The sequence below is a fragment of the Lathyrus oleraceus genome, chromosome 5 (genome assembly GCF_024323335.1).
Source record: "Lathyrus oleraceus cultivar Zhongwan6 chromosome 5, CAAS_Psat_ZW6_1.0, whole genome shotgun sequence".
Lineage (NCBI taxonomy): Eukaryota > Viridiplantae > Streptophyta > Magnoliopsida > Fabales > Fabaceae > Lathyrus > Lathyrus oleraceus.
The window spans coordinates 116,376,988-116,384,456 of NC_066583.1; positions in this window are offsets into that span (position 1 = coordinate 116,376,988).

Genomic DNA, 7,469 nt, shown 5'->3' on the forward strand with positions numbered 1-7,469 from the left:
ACATCTAAGCTCGAGTTAGTCTCCCTAGTTGTGTCTCCCTCTGTCATCTGGTTAGGCTAGTCATATGTCCCTCCGTAGGGGAACTACGTCGCCCTGATCCTCATACCAGATGAGGTACGTAGGCAGGAGATGAGCAGATCTCTCCGGGCGCCTGTGTCTTGGTTTTGTGTTGTTGTGTGCTGGGAAGCTGATGTAAGTCCATCGAGTGGCATTCGGGTTCCAGTGTGGGTTTTGTTTGGTTCGGATGCTGATGTAAGCCCAGTGATTGGCATTTAGGCTCCACGTTTGCCTTTTTGTGTGTGTTTTGGTTCGGATGCTGATGTAAGCCCAGTGATCGGCATTCAGGCTCCACGTTTGCCTTCGCCTGTGTTTGTTCGTGTGCGTGTTAGCCGAGCTACGAATGCTCTGATTCTCCTTCGTCCAAAGGAGATACGTATGCATAGGATGCGACATCCTAGCGAGCATGTGTCGTTTCCCCCGTCCGAACTACTTTGACTCTGATGTCTATGTTTGATGGACTAAGTAGGCCCAGGATGCGATATCCTGCCGAGTCAGTCTTGTTTGTTTTCTTGTGTCTCTTTCAGCCAGTGTGCGTGTGTTTGAGCAGTGTTTTAGCAACCATTTTCCTTCCTATTGTGCGTGGATCCCGTCGAGTACGACGGATGCGTAGGGGTGCTAATACCTTCCCTTCGCATAACCGACTCCCGATCCCATTCTCTTTGGTCGCGAGACCATGTTTTTTCCAGGTTTACTCTGAGCGTTTCCTTTCCCTCTGTTGGGATAAATAACGCACGGTGGCGGCTCTGTTGTTCTTGTTTTCCCGCCGGTTTTTCGCGTAATGCGACACTTATGAATGACCGTAGGAACATCCACAACGACCCAATTGTGGCAGACACCACTGGGGATGACAAAGTTGCTCAAATCCTCTGCATCCTCTTCCAGAATAGCAGCAGCTTCCTCAGCTTGACCAGCATGGGTGAAACCTCCACTCTTGAACAATCCTTTCTCATTGAATTCCCCAGAAGAATAGCCAATGCTAGCCCGAGATTTATTGTCTTCAAGCTCGATCATCTTCCCTAAACCAGCAACTGCACCACATTCAATGGCCAGTTTCACATCACGATAGGAAGCAAATGAAGGAGACTTCTTCTCAATCGGCTCAGCTATAGACAAAGCTTGGAAAGGTGTTCCAACTTCATCCTCAGCATCAATATATGAGAAAGAAGACAGGTGGCTAACCAGGAGAGCCTTTTCTCCCCCTACCACAACCAATTTCTTATTCTTGACGAATTTCAGCTTCTGGTGTAGGGTGGATGTCACGGCGCCAGCCTCGTGAATCCATGGTCTACCAAGGAGACAGCTATAAGATGGGTGGATATCCATAACCTGGAATGTAACTTGGAAATCAATTGGTCCAATCTTGATTGGGAGATCAACTTCCCCAATCACGGTCTTGCGTGACCCATCAAAAGCTTTCACAACAACACCACTCTGCCTCATGGGAGGCCCCTGATATGACAATCTCGAAAGAGTGGTCTTTGGCAATACATTCAGAGATGACCCAGTGTCCACCAGCACGTTGGACAGGGCGTCGTTCTTGCAATTCATGGAAATATGTAGAGCCATGTTGTGGTCTCTTCCCTCCTCAGGGAGATCAGCGTCATAGAAACTCAAAGTGTTGCAAGCAGTAATGTTTGCAACAATACTGTCAAACTGTTCAATCGTGACATCGTGATCAACATAAGCCACGTCCAATACTTTCTGCAGAGCCTCCCTATGGGGTTCTGAATTCAGAAGCAAAGATAGCACGGAGATCTTGGACGGTGTTTGTAGAAGCTGGTCTACAACGTTGTACTCACTCTTCTTGATGAGCCTCAACATCTCATCACAGTCTTCATTCACAATGCCACTCGGGCCGACAGAAGAAGCAGGAGTCTTTTGTACAGAGGAGTGTTTGGCAACAGGTGCCGGATTCAGAACATTCACCGCAGTCCCAACCGGACGCTCAGCAGAATCAGAAACAACATGAGGCTTCGGGGGTGCAGAAAATACACGACCACTACGGGTCAACCCGCTCACGTCAGCAATATTTACCACAGAAGATGAAGGCAAAGGTACTTCTTTCCCATCTTCAACAGCAACTGGATTATATCGGAAGGGAATTGCTTTATCTGAAGCATAAGGCACAGGGCCTGCAGGCTTAATCACCAAAGAAGGAGAAACTTTCGGCTTGCTACCATCGTAACGAATGACAACAGGCTCAGGAATCTTGAACACAGGAGAAATCACATTCACCTCTGGTTCATCTTCATCAACATTTCTGTTCTGAAGAATCTCAATGGTACCCTCATCCAACAGCTCTTGAAGCTCTCTGCGCACTTGGCGACAACCCAGTCTATTAACGGAACAGATACGACATCTGTCATGGTCGTGCTCCATATGACTGTAATCACACAGCAGACGATGCAACTCGACCAATGACTGTTGAATATGGCTTACATATTTGACTTTATATTTGCCAGGGCAACCCTGGACCATGTTAACCGACTTCCCATGCTCGGGCAATGGGTTCTTCGTAACATTGGGGCCTGAGTCCTCAAAGCTCAGAATGCCGCATCTCATAAGGTCTTGAACCTTAGTCTTCAATGGATAGCAGTTTTCTATATTGTGACCAGGGGCACCGGAATGATAAACACAATGCTGGTCGGGCTTGTACCACCACTGCGGGTTAGCGGGCACAGCCGGAGGATCCCTCGGGGTAATCAGTTTCCGCTCTATTAAAGAGGGATAAAGCTCAGCATATGACATAGGAATAGGATTGAAAGTGATCTTTTTCCTCTCATAACTCAAATTAGCCTGATTACTGTTGCCACGAGGCTGGTAAGCCTGTTGCTGTGGGCGATGTTGCTGTTGATACTGAGGTTGTTGCTGACTATGCTGATTGTTGTCTCTGAAGACAGGTGCAATATGAGCCACCTAATGCTGACTGCTGGCATGACGCATAGGCTTCCTCTTGTCAGAGGGTCTTCTGGGTTTAGCATGGGATTGCACAGCATGTGCCTCCCCATCTTTCTTCTTAAACGCCCCATATCGTTTAGAAGAGCCTTCATCCTTAGTCAACCGTCCTTCCCGGACTCCTTCCTCCAAACGCATCCCCATGTTCACCATTTCGGTGAAATTAGAGGGAGCACTCGCAACCATCCGCTCATAATAAAACGAACTAAGAGTCTTCAAAAAGATCTTAGTCATCTCCTTCTCTTCCAGCGGAGGAGTAATCTGAGCTGCCAGCTCTCGCCACCTCTGGGCGTATTCTTTAAATGTGTCTTTGTCCTTCTGGGACATGGTTCTGAGTTGATCACGGTCAGGAGCCATATCAACATTGTACTTGTACTGCTTGACGAAGGCTTCGCCAAGATCGTTGAAGGAACGGATGTTTTCACTATTAAGGCTCATATACCAACGAAGAGCTGCACCAGACAAACTATCCTGAAAATAATGAATCAGCAGTTGATCATTATCAGTCTGAGTAGACATTTTCCTGGCATACATAACCAGGTGACTGAGCGGGCAGGTGTTCCCCTTATACTTCTCAAAGTCAGGGACTTTGAATTTGACAGGTATCTTCACACCGGGAACCAAGCATAATTCAGCAGCAGACTTGCCGAATAAATCTTTCCCTCTAAGGGTCTTCAATTCCTTGCGGAGTTCAAGGAATTAGTCGTTCATCGCTTCCATCTTTTCATTAACATCTGGGCCCTCAAACGGCTCAGAATGATAGATGGTGTCGTCTACCCTGGGAGTGGTATGCACGACAGGAGGAGGCATTGTAAGGACCGAGCTAGATGCCGGCATGGAAGTAAAGGTAGGAGCTGGAATATCTGGCATGAAACCAGGAGGCATACCCCACGGAAACCCGGCTGGCATGGCATTCGGCACGAAATGAGCACTGGCAGCTGGCACAATCGACGAAGCAATCTCTGATATAACAGTCCTCTGGGGAGGAGTTGCAGGTGGTGGAGATGGTTGATTCTGGGCAGCCAAGAATTGCTCCATCAGAGCGCTCAGTCTGGCGACCTCTTCCTTCAGCTCTCGGTTCTCTTGTTCTAACTGATCCATCACTCTTGCAGAATTAGCTCGGGTGTAGTACCGATGAGTCAGCTTGTCTTCAAAATAAATGAAGAGCACAGAGTTAGGCCACAGACAAGGAGACAAGAACAACACCTGCTTATGCAAAATGATGCATGCAATGCTCGTGCATATGCTTTGTTTTTATTTCAAGGAACTTTTAGGGTATTATTTGCAATGTTTTTTTTGAATATTAATCATTTTAATCGCGTATGGAAAATATCTCATTAAATATATTTAAACAAAGAAGTACAACATTGTTGATCATATTACAAGGGAAAAGGAAAGTGAACATCCTATGGATCCCTAGAAGCTCGAAATGCTGGAAGACGAGATGCACAAAGTTTCTTGATCTCTCTCTCATATGCTGTTTCCATATCCGCTTTCTCCTTAGCAAGTCGATCATACTTCCTCTTCTAGAATTTGGAAGACTGAGGAAGCAGAGAAGTCCAGGTATCATTCAGATCGTCTATCACTTGATGCTCAAGGAATTCGATCAGAGCGTCCTTCTCTTTAATTTGCTGAAGCAACTCTTCTCTTTCACGGATCCAGGCACGTGAAAGGTCTTCTTCTCTCAACTCCTCTACGCCTTGGTTAGGGAGGGTTGATGGCCCAGCCACATCCAATGGTGTAGGTCTCGGATAATCATATGGCATAAGATACTCAGATGCCCTCTGTCTGACCCAAGAGGTATACGGCTCCAAAGCAATGCAGTTCTTCGGACCCAACTCATTCCTACCCTTCTTGTGAATCTTGCGCCAAGCGCGAACCATCCTGGCTTTCAGGCCTTGGGGATCTTTACCCTCCTGAAAGAACACACCTTCTAACAGGATGTTATGAGGTTTATCCTTTAGGGGGAACCCAAGCTGACGACGTGTTAAGATAGGATTGTAGCTGATCCCACCACATGTACCAAGAAGAGGCACATTAGGGAATTCACCACAATAATCAATGATCTGAACTGTATCATACACGCGATCATACCAAGAGATATCGTCATTAGTGAGAGACATAAGTCTCGTGGACCACCGTAGACATCCCTTGTTCTCCTTGAAGGCGTCCGTCTACGGTAAGGGAGAAATAAACCATTTATACAGCAGAGGCAAACAACACACAATAACTCCTCCACCTTTTGCATTCCTCAGATGCAAAGAGAAATAGGTATCACCCAACAGAGTAGGAACGGGATTAAGAACAGAAAAGATCCTAATGGCGTTCACATCCACAAATTTGTCGATGTTGGGGAACAATACCAAACCATAGATGAGAAGCACAAATATGGCCTCAAAGGCATCCTCACTCATGGCCTTCCCATAAACGGTAGCTTGAGCAATGAGGAAATCAGAAGGAAGACCCTGAATTCCACCTTTGGTGGTCATATGCGCTTCAATAAGGGATTCATCTATGTGCAACAAGTCTGCAATCTCTCGAGAAGTCGGAATACTCTCTAAGCCACTGAACGACACCTGATCCAGAATAGGAATACCCACAAGATGAGCATACTCCTCAAGCGTAGGCAACAGGTGAAAGTCCGGAAAAGAGAAGCAATGATACAGAGGATCATAGAACTGCGCCAAAGTACTCATCAACCCTTCATCAACCTGAGTAGTCAACAGAGGCAGAAGCTTCCCATAACGAGCTTTGAAACCCAAGGGATCTAATACATAAGATGTCAGATTCCTTAACTCTTTCAGATCGGGCTGTCTAAAGCTGTACTTCTTTGTATGCCTTTTTGGTCTTTCCATGTCTGAAAATTTTGCAAATAAACCCTTTAAGTTCCTTGAAAATTTTCTGATTTTTCTGATGACATGAATGCATGAATGTATGAATGCAACAATCACACTCAAGGATCAAGCAAGGCACACCAGACAAAGGTCATGGGAAAGCTCATAGTATCCTTAATATCAATCATCCATTTTGGTGGATTATGGTTTTCACCTTATCAACACCCAAGTTCCATTGATATTAATAATACATGAACCGACTCAATCATCCTTAATATCAATCATCCATTTTGGTGGATTATGGTTTTCACCTTATCGACACCCAAGTTCCACTGATATTAAGGATGTCTGAACGACTCAACCATGAATCACGGGTTTGTTGAGAGTCACGAGCATGGAGTCTCGGTTAAGAACCACCCAAAGGGAGTGTACTAGGGTTTAAACCTGCCGAACATGTTCTACAAGAGGTTCCCATAGTCATCATCCCACCTTTCGAATATTATCGGAGGAACGAATACTCGTATTCCAAAAATATTCTCAAGAGAGACTCTTGTGAGTGTAGTATCGCGTAACAATCGCATCAGATCTTACATTTGAACGACCTCCGCACTACGTCCTAAAAATAGGCCAAGATGGGCTGGGTAAACTAAGGTCCTTGGCTTCTAAGGCACATGTTAAAAGAATAATGCCTAACCACAAATAACTTGTGTGACATTATTAATCCAACATGACCTCCAACAAGTGAATGGACTCGCAAGTCAACTTGCTAAGGAATACTCCACACATGTCGACGAGACTATGCCATTCTCCTATCCTAAGGTGCACTCGAGTTCGGGTATAGAACTCATCTCACAGAGATCACCAAGCAAACAACAATTGTATATCAAGCAATTCAATCATTACAATCAATACAGTAATCCCAAATTGTACAAAAATATGTCATATAACAAATAAACAATATCATACAACAAGGGTGAAAAGTAGGCAAAACCACCAAGGATTTTAGTCCCCAGCAGAGTCGCCACTTTTCTGTAGCGGTGTATTCGTCACTTTATGATTTATTGATTAAACCAAAAGCAAAGCATACAAAGAATCGAGTCGCCACCGCACTTTTATTTATCCAAAGGAATGGCTAAAAAGCGAACAAAAGCCTAAGAAGTTTTACACATAGAAAACTAATGAAAAGATCAGAGATCTGGGTAAGGGGTTAATTACGCAATGGGAAGGTGTTAGGCACCCAAAACGTCCTAGGTACTCCTAGGGAGCCCTTTTCACAACTTGTTGTATGAAATGTTATTTGTTTATGAAATATTTATTGTGCAAACATGATTGAAGGGATGAGAAAAGAATATACAAGTTATTATTTTTGTGTTTGAACGGATGAACCCGTTGCCTACGTACCTTTCCATGGAAGGTAAGGATCAAAACGCCGTAGTTAGGCTAAAAAATTTCCAAAATATGAGTGGATTGATTTTAAAACAAAAGCCCTAAGGTATTTCGTTATCCACGGGAGAAAACTCAACCTTATACAAACAACAAGTCCACCATGTGAGAAAAGCTTCAACTTGCTAGTGAGGGGTTAACCCTATAATAAGCAAGGAAGTCTTACAATTCAATCAC